Source organism: Triturus cristatus, chromosome 9 (genome assembly GCF_964204655.1).
Source record: "Triturus cristatus chromosome 9, aTriCri1.1, whole genome shotgun sequence".
Classification (NCBI taxonomy): Eukaryota; Metazoa; Chordata; class Amphibia; order Caudata; family Salamandridae; genus Triturus; species Triturus cristatus.
In genome coordinates this window covers 135,020,606-135,046,924 of record NC_140592.1, presented here as the reverse complement: position 1 = coordinate 135,046,924, position 26,319 = coordinate 135,020,606, and the positions used below count along the sequence as shown (strand labels likewise).

General features: G+C 47.1%; 1 protein-coding gene across 2 annotated transcripts in view; it reads left to right on the top strand.

The window, feature by feature from the left end:
* Window positions 1-26,319, top strand: part of LOC146797519 (inter-alpha-trypsin inhibitor heavy chain H3-like) — a 415,853-nt gene that overhangs the window by 221,481 nt on the left and 168,053 nt on the right. The window lies entirely within an intron of this gene.

The window sequence follows — 26,319 nt, the reverse complement described above, 5'->3', positions numbered from 1 at the left end:
AACCTTACACTACACAAACACCACTTCACTTCCCTAAACCCTAAAACACTACTCCCAGCACGACCAACTACACTACCCAAACACCACTTCACTACCCTAAACCCTAAAACACAACCCCCAGCATGACCCCCTACACTACCCAAACATCATTGCACTACCCTAAAACATGACCCCCTACACTACACAAACACAACTGCACTCCCCTAAACCATAAAACACCACTGCACTGCCCTAAGCCCTAAAACACAACCCCCAGCATGACCCCCTACACTACACAAACACCACTGCACTACCCTAAAACACTACCCCAGCACGACCCTCTACACTACCCCAACACCACTGCACTGCTATAAACCCCAAAACTCTACCCCAGCACGATCCCCCTACACTACCCAACCACCACAGCACCACCCTAAACCCTAAAACACCAGCCCTACACTACACAAACACCACTGCACTACCCTAAACCCTAAAACACTACCCCAGCATGACTCCCTACACTAAACAAATACCACTGCAGTACCCTAAACCCTAAAACACTACCCCCAGCACGACCCCCTGCACTACCCAAACACCACAGCACTGCCCTAAACCCTAAAACACTTCCACCAGCACGGTCCCATGCACTACCCAAACACCACTGCACTACCCTAAACCCTAAAACACAACCCCCAGCATGACCCCTTGCACTACCCAAACATCACAGCACTACCCTAAAATATGACCCCCTACACTACACAAACACCACTGCACTACCCTAAACCATAAAACACTATCCCCAGCACGACCCCCTACACTACACAAACACCACTGCACTGCCCTAAACCCTAAAACACTAACCCCAGCACGACCTCCTACACTACACAAACACCACTGCACTGCCCTAAACCCTAAAACACTACCCCCAACATGACCCCCTACACTACCCAAACAGCACTGCACTACCCTAAACCCTAAAACATGACCCCCTACACTACACAACAACACTGCACTACCCTAAACTCTAAAAAAATACCCGCAGCACAACCCTTACACTACCCAAACACCACTGCACTACCCGAAACCCTAAAACACTACCCCAGCACGACTCACTACACTAAACAAATACCACTGCACTACCCTAAACCCTAAAACACTACCCCCGGCATGACCCCCTACACTACACAAACACCACTGCACTACCCTAAACCCTAAAACACTACCCCCAGCACGACGCTCTACACTACACAAACACCACTGCACTACCATAAACCCAAAAACACTACCCCAAGCAAGACCCCCTACACTTTCCAAACACCACTGCACTACCCTAAATCTACCCCCAGCACAACCCCCTACACTACCCAAACACCACTGCACTACCCTAAAACATGACCCCTACACTACACAAACAACACTACACTACCCTAAACACTAAAACACTACCCCCAGCACAACCCCTTACACTACCGAAATAACACTGCACTACCATAAACCCTAAAACACTACCCCCTACACTACACAAACACCACTGCACTACCCTAAATCCTAAATCTACCCCCAGCATGAAACCTTACACTACACAAACACCACTTCACTACCCTAAACCCTAAAACACTACTCCCAGCACGACCACCTACACTACCCAAACACTACTTCACTACCCTAAACCCTAAAATACTACCCCCGGCACGACCCCCTTCACTACCCAAACACCACTGCACTGCCCTAAACCCTAAAACCCTAACCCCAGCATGACCCCCTATACTACCCAAACACCACTGCACTATCCTAAACTCTAAATCTACCCCCAGTATGACCCCCTACACTACACAAACACAACTGCACTACCCGAAACCCTAAAACACTACCCCCAGTATGACCCCCTATACTACACAAACACCACTGCACTACCCTAATCCCTAAAACACTACCCCCAGCGTGACCACTTACACTACGCAAACACCACTGCAGTACCCTAAACCCTAAATCTACCCCAGTATGACCCCCTATACTACACAAACACCACTGCACTACCCGAAACCCTAAAACACTACCCCCAGTATGACCCCCTATACTACACAAACACCACTGCACTACCCTAAACCCTAAAACACTACCCCCAGCGTGACCACTTACACTACGCAAACACCACTGCAGTACCCTAAACCCTAAATCTACCCCAATATGACCCCCTATACTACACAAACACCACTGCACTGCCCTAAACCCTAAAACACTACCCCCAACATGACCCCCTACACTACCCAAACAGCACTGCACTACCCTAAACCCTAAAACATGACCCCCTACACTACACAACAACACTGCACTACCCTAAACTCTAAAAAACTACCCGCAGCACAACCCTTACACTACCCAAACACCACTGCACTACCCGAAACCCTAAAACACTACCCCAGCACGACTCACTACACTAAACAAATACCACTGCACTACCCTAAACCCTAAAACACTACCCCCGGCATGACCCCCTACACTACACAAACACCACTGCACTACCCTAAACCCTAAAACACTACCCCCAGCACGACGCTCTACACTACACAAACACAACTGCACTACCCTAAACCCAAAAACACTACCCCAAGCAAGACCCCCTACACTTTCCAAACACCACTGCACTACCCTAAATCTACCCCCAGCACAACCCCCTACACTACCCAAACACCACTGCACTACCCTAAACCCTAAAACATGACCCCTACACTACACAAACAACACTACACTACCCTAAACACTAAAACACTACCCCCAGCACAACCCCTTACACTACCGAAATAACACTGCACTACCATAAACCCTAAAACACTACCCCCTACACTACACAAACACCACTGCACTACCCTAAATCCTAAATCTACCCCCAGCATGAAACCTTACACTACACAAACACCACTTCACTACCCTAAACCCTAAAATACTACCCCCGGCACGACCCCCTTCACTACCCAAACACCACTGCACTGCCCTAAACCCTAAAACCCTAACCCCAGCATGACCCCCTATACTACCCAAACACCACTGCACTATCCTAAACTCTAAATCTACCCCCAGTATGACCCCCTACACTACACAAACACAACTGCACTACCCGAAACCCTAAAACACTACCCCCAGTATGACCCCCTATACTACACAAACACCACTGCACTACCCTAAACCCTAAAACACTACCCCCAGCGTGACCACTTACACTACGCAAACACCACTGCAGTACCCTAAACCCTAAATCTACCCCAGTATGACCCCCTATACTACACAAACACCACTGCACTACCCTAAATGCTAAAACACTACCCCCAGCACGACCCCTACACTACACAAACACCACTGCAATACCCTAAACCCTAAATCTACCCCAGCATGACCCCCTATACTACTCATTTACTACTGCACTACCCTAAATGCTAAAACACTACCCCCAGCACAACCCCCTACAATACCGAAACACTACTGCACTGCCCTAAACCCTAAAACACTACCCCCAGCACGACCCCCTACACTACACAAACAACACTGCGCTGCCCTAAACCCTAAAACACTACCCACAACACGACCCCCTACACTACACAAACACCACTGCACTGCCCTAAACCCTAAAACACTACCTGCAGCACAACCACCTACACTACCCAAACACCACTGCATTACCCTAAACCCTAATTCTACTCCCATCATGACCCCCTATACTACACAAACAAAACTGAACTACCCCAAACCGTAAAACACTACCCCAGCTTGACCTCCTACACTACACAAACACCACTGTACTACCCTAAACCCTAAAACACTATCCCCAGCAAGACCCCCTACACTACACAAACACCACTGCTCTACCCTAAACCCAAAAACACTACCCCCAGCACGACCCCCTACACGACCAAAACACCAAAGCAATACCCTAAACCCAAAAACGGTATCACAGCATGAACCCCTACACTACCCAAACACCACTGCACTGCTCTAAACCCCAAAACACTACCCTCAGCATGACCCCCTACACTTTCCAAACACCACTGCACTACCCTAAATCTACCCCAGCACGACCTCAAACACTACACAAACACCACTTCACTACCCAAAACCTTAACACACTACCCTAACACGACCCCCTACACTACCCAAACACCACTGCACTACCCTAAACCCTAAAACATGACCCCCTACACTACACAAACACCACTGCACGGCCCTAAACCCTAAAACACTACCCCCAACATGACCCCCTACACTACCCAAACAACACTGCACTACCCTAAACCCTAAAACACTACCCCCTGCACTACACAAACACCACTGCACTACCCTAAATCTACCCCAGCATGAAACCTTACACTACACAAACACCACTTTACTACCCTAAACCCTAAAACACTACTCCCAACACGACCACGTACACTACCCAAACACCACTTCACTACCCTAAACCCTAAAACACAACCCCCAGCATGACCCCCTACACTACCCAAACATCATTGCACTACCCTAAAACACGACACCCTACACTACACAAACACTGCACTACCCTAAACCCTAAAACACTACCCCCTTCACTACACAAACACCACTGCACTACCCTAAATCATAAATCTACCCCAGCATGAAACCTTACACTACACAAACACCACTTCACTTCCCTAAACCCTAAAACACTACTCCCAGCACGACCAACTACACTACCCAAACACCACTTCACTACCCTAAACCCTAAAACACAACCCCCAGCATGACCCCCTACACTACCCAAACTTCATTGCACTACCCTAAAACACGACCCCCTACACTACACAAACACGACTGCACTCCCCTAAACCATAAAACACCACTGCACTGCCCTAAGCCCTAAAACACTACCCCCAGCATGACCCCCTACACTACACAAACACCACTGCACTACCCTAAAACACTACCCCCAGCACGACCCTCTACACTACCCAAACACCACTGCACTGCTATAAACCCCAAAACACTACCCCCAGCACGATCCCCCTACACTACCCAAACGCCCCTGCACTGCACTGCCCTAAACCCAAAAACACTACCCCCAACACGACCACCTACACTACCCAACCACCCCAGCACTACCCTAAACCCTAAAACACCAGCCCTACACTACACAAACACCACTGCACTACCCTAAACCCTAAAACACTACCCCAGCACGACTCCCTACACTAAACAAATACCACTGCAGTACCCTAAACCCTAAAACACTACTCCCAGCACGACCACCTACACTACCCAAACACCACTTCACTACCCTAAACCCTAAAACACAACCCCCAGCATGACCCCCTACACTACCCAAACATTGTTGCACTACCCTAAAACACGACCCCCTACACTACACAAACAACACTGTGCTACCCTAAACCCTAAAAAACTACCCCCTACACTACACAAACACCACTGCACTACCCTAAATCCTAAATCTACCCCAGCATGAAACCTTACACTACACAAACACCACTTCACTTCCCTAAACCCTAAAACACTACTCCCAGCACGACCAACTACACTACCGAAACACCACTTCACTACCCTAAACCCTAAAACACAACCCCCAGCATGACCCCCTACACTACCCAAACATCATTGCACTACCCTAAAACACGACCCCCTACACGACACAAACACAACTGCACTCCCCTAAACCATAAAACACCACTGCACTGCCCTAAGCCCTAAAACACTACCCCCAGCATGACCCCCTACACTACACAAACACCACTGCACTACCCTAAAACACTACCCCCAGCACGACCCTCTACACTACCCAAACACCACTGCACTGCTACAAACCCAAAAACACTACCCCAGCACGATCCCCCTACACTACCCAAACACCACTGCACTGCACTGCCCTAAACCCAAAAACACTACCCCCAGCACGACCACCTACACTACCCAACCACCACAGCACTACCCTAAACCCTAAAACACCAGCCCTACACTACACAAACACCACTGCACTACCCTAAACCCTAAAACACTACCCCAGCATGACTCCCTACACTAAACAAATACCACTGCAGTACCCTAAACCCTAAAACACTACCCCCAGCACGACCCCCTTCACTACCCAAACACCACAGCACTGCCCTAAACCCTAAAACACTTCAACCAGCACGGTCCCATGCTCTACCCAAACACCACTGCACTACCCTAAACCCTAAAACACAACCCCCAGCATGACCCCCTGCACTACCCAAACATCACAGCACTACCCTAAAACATGACCCCCTACACTACACAAACACCACTGCACTACCCTAAACCATAAAACACTATCCCCAGCACGACCCTCTACACTACACAAACACCACTGCACTGCCCTAAACCCTAAAACACTAACCCCAGCACGACCCCCTACACTACACAAACACCACTGCACTGCCCTAAACCCTAAAACACTACCCCTAACATGACCCCCTACACTACCCAAACAGCACTGCACTACCCTAAACCCTAAAACATGACCCCCTACATTACACAACAACACTGCACTACCCTAAACTCTAAAACACAACCCGCAGCACAATCCCTACACTACCCAAACACCACTGCACTACCCGAAACCCTAAAACACTACCCCAGCACGACTCACTACACCAAACAAATACCACTGCACTACCCTAAACCCTAAAACACTACCCCCGGCCTGACCCCCTACACTACACAAACACCACTGCACTACCCTAAACCCTAAAACACTACACCCAGCACGACGCTCTACACTACCCCAAACACCACTGCACTGCCCTAAACCCTAAAACACTACCCCAGCACGATCTCCCTACACTACCCGAACACCACTGCACTACCCTAAACCCTAAAACATGACCCCTACACTACACAAACAACACTAAACTACCCTAAACACTAAAACACTACCCCCAGCACAACCCCCTACACTACCGAAATAACACTGCACTACCCTAAACCCTAAAACACTACCCCCTACACTACACAAACACCACTGCACTACCCTAAATCCTAAATCTACCCCAGCATGAAACCTTACACTACACAAACACCACTTCACTACCCTAAACCCTAAAACACTACTCCCAGCATGACCACCTACACTACCCAAACACCACTTCACTACCCTAAACCCTAAAACACTACCCCTGGCACGACCCCCTTCACTACCCAAACACCACTGCACTGCCCTAAACCCTAAACCCTAACCCCAGCATGACCCCCTATACTACCCAAACACCACTGCACTATCCTAAACTCTAAATCTACCCCCAGTATGACCCCCTGCACTACACAAACACCACTGCACTACCCTAAACCCTAAAACACTACCCCAGCACGCCCCCCTACACTACACAAACACAACTGCACTACCCGAAACCCTAAAACACTACCCCCAGTATGACCCCCTATACTACACAAACACCACTGCACTACCCTAAACCCTAAAACACTACCCCCAGCGTGACCACTTACACTACGCAAACACCACTGCACTACCCTAAACCCTAAATCTACCCCAGTATGACCCCCTATACTACACAAACACCACTGCACTACCCTAAATGCTAAAACACTACCCCCAGCACGACCCCTACACTACACAAACACCACTGCAATACCCTAAACCCTAAATCTACCCCAGCATGACCCCCTATACTACTCATTCACCACTGCACTACCCTAAATGCTAAAACACTACCCCCAGCACAACCCTCTACAATACCGAAACACTACTGCACTGCCCTAAACCCTAAAACACTACCCTCAGCACAACCCCCTACACTACACAAACAACACTGCGCTGCTCTAAACCCTAAAACACTACCCACAACACGACCCCCTACACCACCCAAACGTAACTGCACTGCCCTAAACCCTAAAACACTACCCCCAGCACGACCCCCTACACTACACAAACAACACTGCGCTGCTCTAAACCCTAAAACACTACCCACAACACGACCCCCTACACCACCCAAACGTAACTGCACTGCCCTAAACCCTAAAATACTACCCCCAGCATGACCCCCTACACTACACAAACACCACTGCACTGCCCTAAACCCTAAAACACTACCCCCAACATGACCCCCTACACTACCCAAACAACACTGCACTACCCTAAATTCTAAAACACTACCCCCTGCACTACACAAACACCACTGCACTACCCTAAATCTACCCCAGCATGAAACCTTACACTACACAAACACCACTTCACTACCCTAAACCCTAAAACACTACTCCCAGCACGACCAACTACACTACCCAAACACCACTTCACTACCCTAAACCCTAAAACACAACCCCCAGCATGACCCCCTACACTACCCAAACTTCATTGCACTACCCTAAAACACGACCCCCCACACTACACAAACACGACTGCACTCCCCTAAACCATAAAACACCACTGCACTGCCCTAAGCCCTAAAACACTACCCCCAGCATGACCCCCTACACTACACAAACACCACTGCACTACCCTAAAACACTACCCCCAGCACGACCCTCTACACTACCCAACCACCCCAGCACTACCCTAAACCCTAAAACACCAGCCCTACACTACACAAACACCACTGCACTACCCTAAACCCTAAAACACTACCCCAGCACGACTCCCTACACTAAACAAATACCACTGCAGTACCCTAAACCCTAAAACACTACTCCCAGCACGACCACCTACACTACCCAAACACCACTTCACTACCCTAAACCCTAAAACACAACCCCCAGCATGACCCCCTACACTACCCAAACATCATTGCACTACCCTAAAACACGACCCCCTACACTACACAAACAACACTGTGCTACCCTAAACCCTAAAAAACTACCCCCTACACTACACAAACACCACTGCACTACCCTAAATCCTAAATCTACCCCAGCATGAAACCTTACACTACACAAACACCACTTCACTTCCCTAAACCCTAAAACACTACTCCCAGCACGACCAACTACACTACCGAAACACCACTTCACTACCCTAAACCCTAAAACACAACCCCCAGCATGACCCCCTACACTACCCAAACATCATTGCACTACCCTAAAACACGACCCCCTACACTACACAAACACAACTGCACTCCCCTAAACCATAAAACACCACTGCACTGCCCTAAGCCCTAAAACACTACCCCCAGCATGACCCCCTACACTACACAAACACCACTGCACTACCCTAAAACACTACCCCCAGCACGACCCTCTACACTACCCAAACACCACTGCACTGCTACAAACCCAAAAACACTACCCCAGCACGATCCCCCTACACTACCCAAACACCACTGCACTGCACTGCCCTAAACCCAAAAACACTACCCCCAGCACGACCACCTACACTACCCAACCACCACAGCACTACCCTAAACCCTAAAACACTACCCCCAGCACGACCCCCTACACTACCCAAACACCACAGCACTGCCCTAAACCCTAAAACACTTCCACCAGCACGGTCCCATGCTCTACCCAAACACCACTGCACTACCCTAAACCCTAAAACACAACCCCCAGCATGACCCCCTGCACTACCCAAACATCACAGCACTACCCTAAAACATGACCCCCTACACTACACAAACACCACTGCACTACCCTAAACCATAAAACACTATCCCCAGCACGACCCCCTACACTACACAAACACCACTGCACTGCCCTAAACCCTAAAACACTAACCCCAGCACGACCCCCTACACTACACAAACACCACTGCACTGCCCTAAACCCTAAAACACTACCCCCAACATGACCCCTACACTACCCAAACAGCACTGCACTACCCTAAACCCTAAAACATGACCCCCTACATTACACAACAACACTGCACTACCCTAAACTCTAAAACACTACCCGCAGCACAATCCCTACACTACCCAAACACCACTGCACTACCCGAGACCCTAAAACACTACCCCAGCATGACTCACTACACTAAACAAATACCACTGCACTACCCTAAACCCTAAAACACTAACCCCGGCATGACCCCCTACACTACACAAACACCACTGCACTACCTTAAACCCTAAAACACTACCCCCAGCACGACGCTCTACACTACCCCAAACACCACTGCACTGCCCTAAACCCTAAAACACTACCCCAGCACGATCCCCCTACACTACCCGAACACCACTGCACTACCCTAAACCCTAAAACATGACCCCTACACTACACAAACAACACTAAACTACCCTAAACACTAAAACACTACCCCCAGCACAACCCCCTACACTACCGAAATAACACTGCACTACCCTAAACCCTAAAACACTACCCCCTACACTACACAAACACCACTGCACTACCCTAAATCCTAAATCTACCCCAGCATGAAACCTTACACTACACAAACACCACTTCACTACCCTAAACCCTAAAACACTACTCCCAGCATGACCACCTACACTACCCAAACACCACTTCACTACCCTAAACCCTAAAACACAACCCCCGGCACGACCCCCTTCACTACCCAAACACCACTGCACTGCCCTAAACCCTAAAACCCTAACCCCAGCATGACCCCCTATACTACCCAAACACCACTGCACTATCCTAAACTCTAAATCTACCCCCAGTATGACCCCCTGCACTACACAAACACCACTGCACTACCCTAAACCCTAAAACACTACCCCAGCACACCCCCCTACACTACACAAACACAACTGCACTACCCGAAACCCTAAAACACTACCCCCAGTATGACCCCCTATACTACACAAACACCACTGCACTACCCTAAACCCTAAAACACTACCCCCAGCGTGACCACTTACACTACGCAAACACCACTGCACTACCCTAAACCCTAAATCTACCCCAGTATGACCCCCTATACTACACAAACACCACTGCACTACCCTAAATGCTAAAACACTACCGCCAGCACGACCCCTACACTACACAAACACCACTGCAATACCCTAAACCCTAAATCTACCCCAGCATGACCCCCTATACTACTCATTCACCACTGCACTACCCTAAATGCTAAAACACTACCCCAGCACAACCCCCTACAATACCGAAACACTACTGCACTGCCCTAAACCCTAAAACACTACCCCCAGCACGACCCCCTACACTACACAAACAACACTGCGCTGCCCTAAACCCTAAAACACTACCCACAACACGACCCCCTACACCACCCAAACGTAACTGCACTGCCCTAAACCCTAAAATACTACCCCCAGCATGACCCCCTACACTACACAAACACTACTGCACTGCCCTAAACCCTAAAACACTACCTGCAGCACAACCCCCTACACTACCCAAACACCACTGCATTACCCTAAACCCTAATTCTACTCCCATCATGACCCCCTATACTACACAAACAAAACTGAACTACCCCAAACCGTAAAACACTACCCCAGCTTGACCTCCTACACTACACAAACACCACTGTACTACCCTAAACCCTAAAACACTATCCCCAGCAAGACCCCCTACACTACACAAACACCACTGCTCTACCCTAAACCCTAAAACACTACCCCCAGCACGACCACCTACACGACCAAAACACCAAAGCACTACCCTAAACCCAAAAACGGTATCACAGCATGAACCCCTACACTACCCAAACACCACTGCACTGCTCTAAACCCCAAAACACTACCCTCAGCATGACCCCCTACACTTTCCAAACACCACTGCACTACCCTAAATCTACCCCCAGCACAACCCTCTACACTACACAAACACCACTGCACTACCCTAAACTCTAAATCTACCCCAACACGACCTCAAACACTACACAAACACCACTTCACTACCCTAAACCCTAAAACACTAACCCCAGCACAACCCCCTACACTACACAAACACCACTGCATAGCCCTAAACCCTACAACACTACCCCCAACATGAACCCCTACACTACCCAAACAACACTGCACTACCCTAAACCCTAAAACACTACCCCCTACACTACACAAACACCACTGCACTACCCTAAATCTACCCCATCATGAAACCTTACACTACACAAACACCACTTCACTACCCTAAACCCTAAAACACTACTCCCAGCACGACCACCTACACTACCCAAACATCACTTCACTACCCTAAACCCTAAAACACAACCCCCAGCACAACCCCCTACACTACCCAAACACCACTGCATTACCCTAAACCCTAATTCTACTCCCATCATGACCCCCTATACTACACAAACACCACTGAACTACCCCAAACCGTAAAACACTACCCCAGCTTGACCTCCTACACTACACAAACACCACTGTACTACCCTAAACCCTAAAACACTACCCCCAGCAAGACCCCCTACACTACACAAACACCACTGCTCTACCCTAAACCCTAAAACACTACCCCCAGCACGACCCCCTACACGACCAAAACACCAAAGCACTACCCTAAACCCAAAAACGCTATCACAGCATGAACCCCTACACTACCCAAACACCACTGCACTGCCCTAAACCCTAAAACACCACCCCAGCACGATCCCCTACACTATCCAAACACCACTGCACTGCCCTAAACCCAAAAACACTACCCCCAGCATGACCCCAAACACTACACAAACACCACTTCACTACCCAAAACCTTAACACACTACCCTAACACGACCCCCTACACTACCCAAACACCACTGCACTACCCTAAACCCTAAAACATGACCCCTACACTACAAAAACACCACTGCACTGCCCTAAACCATAAAACACTAACCCCAGCACGACGCCCTACACTATACAAACACCACTGCACAGCCCTAAACCCTAAAACACTACCCCCGGCATGACCCCCTACACTACACAAACACCACTGCACTACCCTAAACCCTAAAACACTACCCCCAGCACGACGCTCTACACTACCCAAACACCACTGCACTGCCCTAAACCCTAAAACACTACCCCAGCACGATCCCCCTACACTACCCAAACACCACTGCACTGCCCTAAGCCCAAAAACACTACCCCAAGCAAGACCCCCTACACTTTCCAAACACCACTGCACTACCCTAAATCTACCCCCAGCACGACCCCCTACACTACCCAAACACCACTGTACTACCCTAAACCCTAAATCTACCCCAGCACGACCCCAAACACTACACAAACACCACTTCACTACCCAAAACCTTAACACACTACCCTAACACGACCCCCTACACTACCCAAACACCACTGCACTACCCTAAACCCTAAAACATGACCCCTAGACTACACAAACACCACTGCACTGCCCTAAACCCTAAAACACGAACCCCAGAACGACCCCCTACACTACACAAACACCACTGCACAGCCCTAAACCCTAAAACACTACTCCCAACATGACCCCCTACACTACTCAAACAACACTGCACTACCCTACACCCTAATACACTACCCCCTACACTACACAAACACCGCTGCACTACCCTAAATCTACCCCAGCATGAAACCTTACACTACACAAACACCACTTCACTACCCTAAACCCTAAAACACTACTCCTGGCACGACCACCTACACTACCCAAACACTTCCGTGGTGATCAGTAGCTTTACTACAGTGATCTAATGAGCAAAAAGAGTGCTAACATTCTGAATTTATGGCAAATGTGTGACACATCTGAATGCCTTCTTGATGGAATCAAAGTAAAAAACTGAAAGTATTTCCTACTGAGGAGACTGCAGTACATGAGGAAATTAGCAAACTTCATAACAAATAAATCTCCCAAAATGGCCACCGGAGACAAAAGAGACCAAATGTAGCCCAAAATCACCCAGATGCAGCCCAAATATAGCCCAATGACAGAAGTGTGCAAAGCACTTATTATTTTGTGTTTTTGCAGTGTTATATAGTGCAGACTTGTCAGGTATTGGAGTGCTTTAAATGAGCATTGGTTACATCACACAAGAACAAATTCATTTTGGTTGTAGACATGGGGAGACTAAGTGATTTGACCAGAATCACAGAATGTCGAGCTGAAGCAGAAACTCCAACCTGGTCCCCAGTTGCAAAGTCTGCAGTTCTGGAAGTAACACCACATCCTCTCCCCTAAGTGCAACATTTAATCAAGTGGTCAACTGGATAAAAAAACATAAAGATAACAAATAATTTAAAAGTGCTTTGTCGCTATTTGAAAACTCAGAAAATATTCTAGTCTTTTAGAGCACTAACCATAATTTTGATGCCAATAAGACCCTCTCATATATGTAATTTCTAAAGGAAATACTCTAGGTATTACAGTTTTGATTACATCAAGATGACGTCAGGCGTTCCACACTTTTGTAATAAATATAGAATGTTAGCAATCTAGTTGTTCATTAGGATACTGTTGAGAGGCAGAGGCCAGGGGCACGGACTCTGAAAATTGAAGGCAGGTAGGAGGGTGCAGAGGCATCAATTTAACCACACTGAGCAGGCAGGAAGGGCAGTGGCAGCACAACAGACTATGGAGGGCAGTGGAAAGGGAGGCAGGGGCAACAAACCAACAATACAGGACTTGCAAGAGAGGCTGTGGCAATGTAATAGACCATTGTGGGCAGAAGGAAGAGGCAATGGTAGTACAACCATACATGCCAACAGACCCGATTCAGCCAGGAAACGTCCAATGTTGTTAAGCTCAAATGGGCTTTATTTGATCTGTCTCCTGTCTACAATCTCCTCTTTTTCAATGTAACTCAAAGGGGAAAATCAATACCCCAGTTTTTTTCAAAATCTCCCTCTTACCAAGTTCAAAATGTTCGCAAGTATGGTACATTGGATCATGGAAGGAAATGGGGTAGGGACATGGACTTGGATAACAGAGGACAGGAGGGACATGGAGAGGTGCACCAAACTGAGGCTGCAGGGCAGGCATCAGGGTTTGCAGCAGCACAATACACCACACAGGGCATGCAGGACGGGAGTGCAGCACAACAATCCATAGAAAGCAAGAGGGAGGGGACAGGACCATGCACATGGACAACAGAGAACAGAGGGGCAAGAGGCAATGGTAGCTAGCTGACCATAATGGACAGACAGGAGAGAAAGCTGCAGCATAACAGACCTTAAAGGGCAGGAGGGACGGATCAGGGGCATTACAATGGAACAGACAAGCCAGGAGGGAGGGAGTAGGGGTCTGCAGATGTAAACAGAGGGCTGGGGGCAAGGGGGCAGGGCAGGAGCAGCAAGATAGCCATGGAGGTCAGGCAGGATGGGCACTAGAAGCAAGACACACCATGAAGAGCAACAGTGAGACTGTGATGGCATACACACAGACCATGGAGGGAAGGTGGGAGGGGGTCAGGGGCAGCTAACTGACCACACAGGGAAGGTGGGAGGGGCCATGGCAGCACAGAAGACCATGCATGGCAAGTGGGAGGGTTAGTGGCAGCACAATGGCGATGATGGGCAAGAAGGAGGGTGCAGGGGCATGCACAAAGGACGATGGAGGATAGAAGGGAGGGTCAGGACCTGTGCACAGACAAGAAAGTTCAGGGGAAGGGGCCTCACAACAGACCGCACGGGGCAGGCAGGAGGAGCAGTTGTAGCACAACAGACCAGGGAGGGCAGAAGGGTGTGGCAGTACAATGGACCATGTAGGACAGGAGGAAGAGGATAGGGGCATGGCATGTGGACAGGCATGGTGGAGGTGGCAGGGACAGGTTACAGTCATCTGACAATGCTAGGCAGGTGGGAGGGGAGTGGCAGCTCAACAGAACACTCAGAGTAGATAGGAGTGGCAGGTCCATGGAACATGGTGGGCAAAAAGGATGGAGCAGGGGCATGCACAAAGACATCGGAGGGCAGGGGGAAGGAGAATAGGGGCAGCAAGCTAAGCACAGAGTTTAAGCAGGAGGTCAATGATGGGACATAGAATTGGGCAATGGAGGGCAGGAGGAGTGGACTGGTACATCATACTAAATTGAGGGCAGTGGCAGCACATCAGACCATGCATGGCAGGAGGGAGGAGGCTAGTCCATGGATTACTATCTTATGATATCTCGAAAACGAGTGGGGGTCCAAGGGATAAAGTTTACAGACTCTAATAGTTGTGAAATCCCCAAATCAACACTATAATATATATAAACAACTATGAGTCTCATACAATTGAAGACCTTGACACAAGAGTAAAGGTGATGCTAAAAGTAGTGGAGCTGCGAATTCATGTATGCATATATGTGTGTATGCATAGGTGTAAAATTCCCATCATCCACCCAAAGTGGTTAGCTTCATCATCTGGGAATCAAGGACTTATTAGAGAACCATCTTCTACTTGGCAATTTGTAGATCTTGGTCTCTTATGTGTCCCAAACCAGTGGCTAGTATATTGTTGTTGTTGGATGATGAAAGGGTGTGATGGTTGCAGTGCTCGTGATAAGTGGTAGTGTATAGGTGCTATTTAAAAAATATCTAACAAGGCACTAAACACATTTTATTAGATCGCTACAATGTTGACAAAATCTAAAAACAGTGCTATAACAGTTTCAACGATATAATAACTGTGATGGAAAAAAAGGGGTCTACATGTTTCTGCTATCGGATGAAATTCATCCAAGCTATCGTCAGGACCAAATAAGCTACTGCAAAATAAATTGATACTCAAGTGAGCAGTGAAGTGGTGAATACAACCTGGACCCAATTGAAGGGCCAAGAGGCTCCGTGGGAAGTAATTTTACTTCACTGACCTGCACAGGTGAGAAAAAGAGAAGAAAGAAAACACAACATAGCAAAAACCCTTAACAAAGTGGTATTTTCAAGGTCAACATTTAGCATCCAGAAAATTTATACAGTATGCAAATACTCATAAGTGTATCAAGACTGTGATAAGTCTATGTAGTTAGGTAAGGTAAATAGAGTTCATAGCACTTACCCAATTTGTGATGGGTGTGCACCTCACCTCACCTGGCCACTGCTCAGGTTTAGGGAGGCACCGCTCTGTAAAACAATCAGAGGGTACAGAAGTGTTACTACCCAGATTTTGGGCAATTTGAACCGCTAAAGCCCACTTCGCGATGTGCCAGAAAACGCCTAAACCCACAGAATGTCATTCGAATGCTGCGTAATAAATGAAATCATTAGGATTCAAGGGGACTTAATCTCTCAACTTAGAACAGCCACAGGGCGCGTTTACACAGTGGTGAAGGGAGGGGACGGGGCCTGAGGTGACGTGTGCAAACACGCACTATTGCACGTTTTAAATTGGGGATATAATTTCCCTTCAATGCTAACTAGCCCACCAAGTGCTTCCAGTAAGCGCCACTGAGCTGCATTGCAGAGAGGTGGTCCAGACCGTGCCACTTTTTACACCTCTCTGCAACGCAGCTCTGTGGCACTTACTGGAGGTACCTAGTGGGCTAGTTGGACCCTAGGGACCCTCAGGATTCAAATGAACTTAATCTCCCAACTAAAAACGGACACAGGGCGTGTTTACACAGTGGTGAAGGGAGGGGACGGGGCCTGAGTTAACGTGTGCAAAAACGCCCTGTGGCCTGTTTTAAGAGGTAGTTTTAATCCACCTGCCCTATTATATACTAGGGGCTTACAGAGGAGGTCATGCTAATCACAGGGGGACCCCAACGCATAATGTTCCCTAGTGTATGTGGGTGTTTTCACTGTATTCTAAGTGTCTTTTAACATAGCACTGGCTCTAGGACTGGTTAGTCAGACTCAGTTACCACCAGTATCCGTCTGAAAAATTTGAGGGTACAGGATGATTTTGCAACAAGGCTTCTTTCTGTTCTTCTTTTTGTTCTTTCTGTACGTTATCCTTCTTCCTGTACTTTTCTTCGTCTTTGAGGACTTCTGTTGCTTCTTTCTGCACTTCTTTTTTTTCTTTCTGTGCATTTTTTCTTCTTTCTTCACGTGTCCTATCTCTGTAGGCATAGTTAGAAATTAGCATTTAAAAAACCTTTGAAATTCACAGAAAACAACATAGGTTTCAGGCACGTTATAGTTAGGAATTAGCATTTTAAAAACCTCAGAAATTCACTGAAAAAAACCATAGGTTTCAGGGGTGTTATAGTTAGCTGGACTTTTCACTTGTACAAAACCATTGAAATTCCCCCGTTATAGTTAGTTCAGCTAACTATAACTCGCACGCCCGCAATGCACTGCTGATGACGTCACATATTACATCACTCATGACATGGTCAGTGACATCAATCATGACATCACTGATGACATCTCAAATGACATCACTGATTATATCACTGTGTTAATTGAGGAACAGAGGAACAAAAAAATGAAAAGAATTATTGGGTGCCGCATGTGTGCTGCTGTATCTTGCACTCTATTAGGGGAATGCTGGTGTCACCATAAGAGAGAAGAGCATTGCACGCATTGCACCATATATGCACCCTCTTGAACAGAGGGTGTATATCCAGAGGAACAGAAGCAGGTGAAGCTGCCGCTGCAGATGAAGTGCTCGGCTGAGCTGCCAATGATGTGCTCAGCTGAGCTGCTGCGGATGTGCTCGGCTGAGCTGCTGGAGGGTTGTCTCTAGCAGCTCGCGCAAAAGCCACAGGATGTACTCCTTTAACGTGCCTGATCATAGTGAAAATACTAAAAGAGTATTTCTTTTTAGGATCTCCTCTTGATAAGACAACACCACAAATAGTGCAGGTGACTTTTGGAGCATTCACCTTCTTCTGCCCCTCTGGAAATGTAAAAAATTGCCATATAAAAGAATCTTTCTGTTTCCTCTGTCTCACAAGGGTCTCCTGCTCACTCCCAGAAGATGACTGCTGCTCTGCCATTCTCAAGTACTGGAGTACTGGAAAAGCTGCTCAGCTCCTTCTCCCAGGAAATCAGAAGAAATAATGAGGGGAGTGGGTGTGGTGTTGGAAGTTTCTGGAACTGAAACTACTATAAACCAATGAAAAGTGTTGTTTCTTAATCACATGACCTGAAACTACTATAAACCAATGAAAAGTGTTGTTTCTAAATCACATGACTTGCCGTGCGTGCACGGTGCGCGCACGGTGCGCACACGGAGCACGCGCGCATGCGCGTACGGAGCACGTGCACATGCGCGTATGGAGCACGCGCGTACGGAGCACGCACGACGTACGCATGCGCACGTGGAGCAAGTACGCATGCGCACACGGAGCACGTACGCATGCGTGCACCGTGCGCGCACTGTGCGCGCACGGTGCGCGCACTGTCAAAAACCCTTAAAAAAATATTTTTTTTTTAAAGTGTTTATAAGTTTATAGAAGATATTAACTATGCTGTTCAACTTTATCCAAATAAAAAAAAAAGAGCTGATCCATTCCATATTACAGGATAAAGTCAATCTATAACTATATACATAGGTAGCTTATTGTAAAATAAATATTTAAAAAATATAATAATACATTCATAAATTAGCATTTAAAAAACCTTGCAAATTCACTTAAAAAACCATAGGTTTCACACACGTTATAGTTAGGAATTAGCATTTAAAAAACCTTGCAAATTCACTGAAAAAACCATAGGTTTCACACACGTTATAGTTAGGAATTAGCATTTAAAAAACCTTGCAAATTCACTGAAAAAACCATGGGTTTCACACACGTTATAGTTAGGAATTAGCATTTAAAGAACCTTGCAAATTCACAGAAAAAAACATAGGTTTCACACATGTTATAGTTAGCTGGACATTTCACTCGTACAAAACCATTGAAATTCCCCCGTTATAGTTAGTTCAGCTAACTATAACTCGCGCGCCCGCAATCCACTGCTGATGACGTCACATATTACATCACTCATGACATGGTCAGTGACATCACTGATGACATCACTGATGACATCTCAAATGACATCACTGATGACGTCATCCATATGATAAATTACCACATCTTCTCACACCCTAATATAACCTTTGATACACTGACTCAAAATTTCAGAGTTCCATTCTCAAAACCATATATACTCCAATACCAATAACTACATACCCACTTATTAACTCTTAGGTCTACATACACCTCCACTCATTCACCTGTACAGTCACTCATACTTACAGTCACTCCATACAAGACTATCATATGCATTTATACAGCTATATAGACACTCACACACCACCAATCATCCATAGAGGTACTCTCACACCTAGTCAGTCATGCAAATAATCACACTGCCATTTACTCACCTATATGGTTATACACACTCAAGTTCACTTACTCATAAAAATAGTACCACATTCTTACACTCTTATAGAATCATTGATACAAGCACACACTCATCCATACAGTCACTCTCACAATCACACACTCTCACATCTACCCACTTATATACTCTTACACGCAAATATACTGTCTTTCACATATGTAGTTAGTCACAAATGTACCACTGAGATATACATTCAATCCCTAACACACCCATACATACACTCACTCAACCATACAGTCCATCACAGATGCACTCTTAAAACCATGCACTCATAGAATCACCCACTCACACATCTATGCCTAGAGTCACACACACCCTGCCCACACAACACTCAGGAACCCATACAGATACTGAGACAAGCAATCAATAACTCATATAGACACTCATATAGCTATTCACAAAACCATGCAGCCACTTATACATCAATATACAGACATATACAGACATTTACACAGTTTAGTCACTAGTCTGCAGTAAGATACATTTAATGACTCACTTATAGAGTGAGTTACGCACCACAGAAAATCATCCATTTACACACTTGCACACCCACTTATTCTTCAACAGGCCTTTCGCTATATATATTAAACATATTAAAAATTTTCAGAAACACATACCCAATGGATGATGTCATCAGTGATGTCATCAGTGATGTCATTTGAGATGTCATCAGTGATGTCATGAGTGATGTCACTGACCATGTCATGAGTGATGTAATATGTGACGTCATCAGCAGTGGATTGCGGGCACGCGAGTTATAGTTAGCTGAACTAAATATAACGGGGGAATTTCAATGGTTTTGTACGAGTGAAATGTCCAGCTAACTATAACATGTGTGAAACCAATGGTTTTTTCAGTGAATATATATATATATATATATATATATATATATATATATATATATATATATATATATATATATATATATATATATATATATTATCTACTGGCGGTTGCCAGTAGATTGTTATAGTTAGGACCCAGTTTCCAGTTTCCATAGGAAAAGCATTTTTTGTTTTCCCAATAACTTTGGCGCCGGATGACGAATCTTGGCGAAAGTTTCCAAACTTGGGGGGCACTCTGGCCAGCTCCTATCCTGAAAATTGTGGGGTGAGAAAAAAGGGGGGGTCCCAAAACTTGTTTTCTCCATGTTAATTTCCATAGGAAACTTTAGACACGGCTACAGCTAGAACTGCTGAATGGAATTACACCAAATGTGGCAAAAAGATAGCCCTTGTTTCAGAAAGAGACCTTTTTTTTTAAATGGAGTAAATCCGTTCAGTAGTTTCTGAGAAATTAAAAAAACTAGAGGTCGGAAAATCAATTTCCCATAGGAAACTTTAGACACGGTTACAGCTGAAACTGCTGAACAAAATTACACCAAATTTGGCAAAAAGTTAGCCCTCAGAAAGAGACCTTTATTTTAAATGGTGTAAATCCATTCAGCAGTTTTTGAGATATTAAAGGAAAAATGTGTTTATATATCTGGGCGGGACCTAACTACACAAGCACAAGCTTGGCTCTAATTGGCTGACAACACTTCAATCCAGAAAGTGTTGGCAGCCATCTTGGTGCAATGCTTTTAGGTCTCGGCTAGTGACGATGGATTTAGGCCCAGATCTCTGTACTGGGGTGAATGTATGACATTGTTCTGCATTCTGTCCATCAATTGTTGTTTTTGCATTTGTCACCCCGAGTGGGAAGGGTATGCTCAGACGTGAGTCCCTTGCTCTCCATGCCACTGGAATCAAGCTATCCTGGCTGACGAGGGCTGAAAGCCCGAAACCGGTCCTAGGATGCTTGTTTCCAGTCCAGGGAGGACCTGGCTTGGCAGTTCGGGCTGGACTGTTCCCATGGGGCACAGGGCCAAGACTGATTTGCATATGGCTGGGTTCAAACTGGAATGGCATGGTGAGCAAAAAAACAATGGATTTAGGCCCAGATCTCTGTACTGGGGTGAATGTATGACATTGTTCTGCATTCTGTCCATCAATTGTTGTTTTTGCATTTGTCACCCCGAGTGGGAAGGGTATGCTCAGACGTGAGTCCCTTGCTCTCCATGCCACTGGAATCAAGCTATCCTGGCTGACGAGGGCTGAAAGCCCGAAACCGGTCCTAGGATGCTTGTTTCCAGTCCAGGGAGGACCTGGCTTGGCAGTTCGGGCTGGACTGTTCCCATGGGGCACAGGGCCAAGACTGATTTGCATATGGCTGGGTTCAAACTGGAATGGCATGGTGAGCAAAAAAACGATGGATTTAGGCCCAGATCTCTGTACTGGGGTGAATGTATGACATTGTTCTGCATTCTGTCCATCAATTGTTGTTTTTGCAATCGGCTAGTGACGCAGCGCATGCGCTGCCCACTTGGCGAGATCTATTGTTGTCGATCTACCCAAACAGCACTGCACTAACCTAAACCCTAAACCACTACCCCCAGCACGACCCCTACACTAGACAAACACCACTGCACTAACCTACGCCCTAAAACACTACCCCCAGCATGACCCCCTACATTACCAAACACCACTGCACTACCTTAAACCCTAAAACGCTATCCCCAGCATGAACCTCTACACTACCGAAAAACTACTGCACTACCCTAAAACACGACCCCCTATAGTATACAAACACCACTGCACTATCCTAAACCCTAAAACACTACCCCAGCACAAGCTACACTACACAAACACCACTGCACTATCCTAAACCCTAAACCACTACCCCCAGCACAAGCTACACTACACAAACACCACTGCACTACTCTAAAAACTAAAACACTACCCCCAGCATGACACCCTACACTACACAAACACCACAGCACTACCCTAAACCCTAAAACACAACCCCCAGCATGACCCCCTACACTACCCAAACATCACTGCACTACCCTAAAACACGACCCCCTACACTACACAAACACCACTGCACTACCCTAAACCATAAAACACTACCCCCAGCACGACCCCCTACACTACACAAACACCACTGCACTGCCCTAAGCCCTAAAACACTACCCCCAGCACGACCCCCTACACTACACAAACACCACTGCACTGCCCTAAACCCTAAAACACTACCCCCAGCATGACCCCCTACACTGCCCAAACACCACTGCACTGCCCTAAACCCTAAAACACTACCCCAGCACGATCCCCCTACACTACCCAAACACCACTGCACTGCACTGCCCTAAACCCAAAAACACTACCTCCAGCATGACTCCCTACACTTTCCAAACACCACTGCACTACCCTAAATCTACCGCAGCACGACCCCCTACACTACACAAACACCACTGCACTACCCTAAACTCTAAATCTACCCCAGCACGACCCCAAACACTACACAAACACCACTTCACTACCCAGAACCTTAACACACTACCCTAACACGACCCCCTACACTACCCAAACACCACTGCAGTACCCTAAACCCTAAAACATGACCCCACACTAAAACACTACCCCCAGCACAACCCCCTACACTACCCCAACAACACTGCACTACCCGAAACCCTAAAACACTACCCCCTACACTACGCAAACACCACTGCACTACCCTAAACCCTAAATCTACCCCAGCACGAAACTTTACACTACACAAACACCACTTCACTACCCTAAACCCTAAAACACTATTCCTAGCACGACCACCTACACTACCCAAACACCACTTCACTACCCTAAACGCTAAAACACTACCCCCAGCATAATAATAATAAAAGGGATCTTGTCATGCGCAAACATAGCCCAATGGGCGTCAAGGCGCCTAATTCCCAATCCAGCTCATAGCAAAGCTCCTGCAGCTCAACCTGTGTAAGCTCTAGAGAAGCACCAGGTTTTTAGGGCCTTTTTAAACAGAGCTAAAGAAGGCAGAGTCTTCAGCTCTATCGGCAGGCTATTCCAAAGTTGTGGAGCAACAACTGAGAAAGCCCTGGCTCCCCATCTGGCGAGCTTAAAACGAGGGACAACAAGTTGAAGCAGCCCTGAAGAACGCAGACTTCTTGAAGGGCAGTAACGAGTAAGCAAGGAGTTGATGGCGCCTTTAGATTCATCCTCCATTGCTCTGTATGTCAGACACAGAATTTTAAAGTTGATTCTGTGCTGAATAGGCAGCCAATGAAGGTCTCTCCTCGCAGCAGTAGCAGAAGAAGACCTGGAGAGATCCAGGACAAAACGTGCAGCAGCATTCTGCACGATTTGCAGTCGATGTATAAGGCCCTTGTTGGCTTCCATGTAAAGAGAGTTGCAATAATCCAACCTGGAGCCAACAAGGGCGACTGCAATCTGCTTGCGAGCTTGAAGTGACAAATAGCTGCGAATTCTATTGAGTGTCCTGATCACGCCCCAGCAGGTCGAAACAGTCCGATTCACCTGTAGGGACATTGAGAGTAAGGTGTCGAACATTACACCCAGATTTCTGGCAGATTGAGATGGAGTCGGGCAGATACCCAGAGAGGAAGGCCACCACTCACTTGACCAAACCTCTTGGTTCTTCCCGAAAATCAAAACCTCAGTCTTATCGCCATTTAGCTTCAGGGAGTTTGCAACCATCCAGTCTGCAACATGTTGCATGCAAGACCGGAAGCCAAAGGCAGATGTTATGACAGAGGATTGAGTCAGCGAAACCATGATCTGGGTGTCGTCGGCATATGATACCACCTCCATCCCCTGCGATCTTACTAGTCTAGCAAGGGGGGCCACGTAGATATTAAACAGGGTGGGACTTAATGCCGACCCCTGTGGCACTCCACAGTGCAAAGACTTTGCAGGGGAGAGGTGGTTGCCGAGCATTACTCTTTGTTCCCTATCAAGGAGAAAGGAATTGAGGAGACTCAATGCCGAACCAGTGACACCTGCCTCTCTAAGCCGAGATGTTAAAATGGCAGGGGACAGAGTGTCAAAAGCGGCTGTGAGGTCCAGTAGCACAAGAACAGTTGTTTGTCCAGCGTCCACCTTGCGTCGGATGCTATCGACTACAAAGGTGAGAGCGGATTCTGTGCTGTGGTGTTTTCGAAAACCATGCTGGGTAATGTCAAGACACTCAGAGACTTCAAGAAAAGAGGATAAGTGGCGATTCAGGTGGGCTTCCAAAATTTTTGCGGGTGCGGGGAGCAGAGAGATCGGCCTGAAATTTTTCAGGAGGCCTGGATCGAGTGAAGGCTTCTTTAGGAGCGGCTTCACAATGGCCTTCTTCCATATTGATGGAAAGATGCCTTGAACAATTGCCTTATTCATCACCTCAAGTAAGGGAGGGAGAAGACTGTTCCTACACTCTTTTAATTTTTTGAGCGGCAGTGGATCAAGAGGAGAGGAGGATTTGATCTTATCCAAGAGGCCGTTGAGACCCTCCAAAGACATTAAAGGAAATGCAGAAAGAAGGCTAGGGGGTACTAAAGGAGGACTGAAAGGGAATAATAGAAGATTTTCCGGCAGGGCAAGACGTTGTACTTCCAAAGAGGTATGAATATCTAAGATCTTAGTATGGAAGAAGTCTGCAATATCGTCACAGAGACGCTGAGAACTGACTACGGGGTCTGGAAGTTGGAGGGAGCACAACGAGTCAGCAATTTTAAAGAGCTCCCTAGAGGAAGTGAGTGAGCTGGTAAGGCTGGAGAAGTATTTCTGCTTCTCCATAATCACTTTCTTCTTGTACTCACGAAGAGCAGACTTATGGGCCTCCCTGTCCATGGGATCCCAAGATTTCCTCCATCTTCTCTCGCTGCTTCTACAGCCCTGTCGTAGTCCTCTGAGATGGTCCGAGAACCATGGTGCTGATGGTTTGCGCCGGGCTACATATCGCAGGGATGCAGGAGCAAGTTTTTCCACTGCATTGGCGATGGAATCCTGCAGATCATGTGCTGCCTCAGCCGCATCCTTTAGTGAAAGAGCCTCTGGTGTGGAAACAAAGGGGGCCAGAACCTCATTCGAGAGATTTCTAAAGTTTCTTCTAGAAACAAAAGGGGTAGTCCCTTTCCTAATCCCATAAGAAAGAGAGAAGGCAAGCTGCAGAGGGACAGCAAGGTGATCAGTCCAGACCAGGGGTAGGGGTAAGCCACTGGAAAGTCTTGTATCATTGGAGAACACCCCGTCAAGGATATGGCCAGCTATATGGGTGGCATTAGTAACAAGCTGGGTAAAATCACAGGATGCAAGAGATTCGACCAGTGATATGGTATCCTTAGAGTGAACCT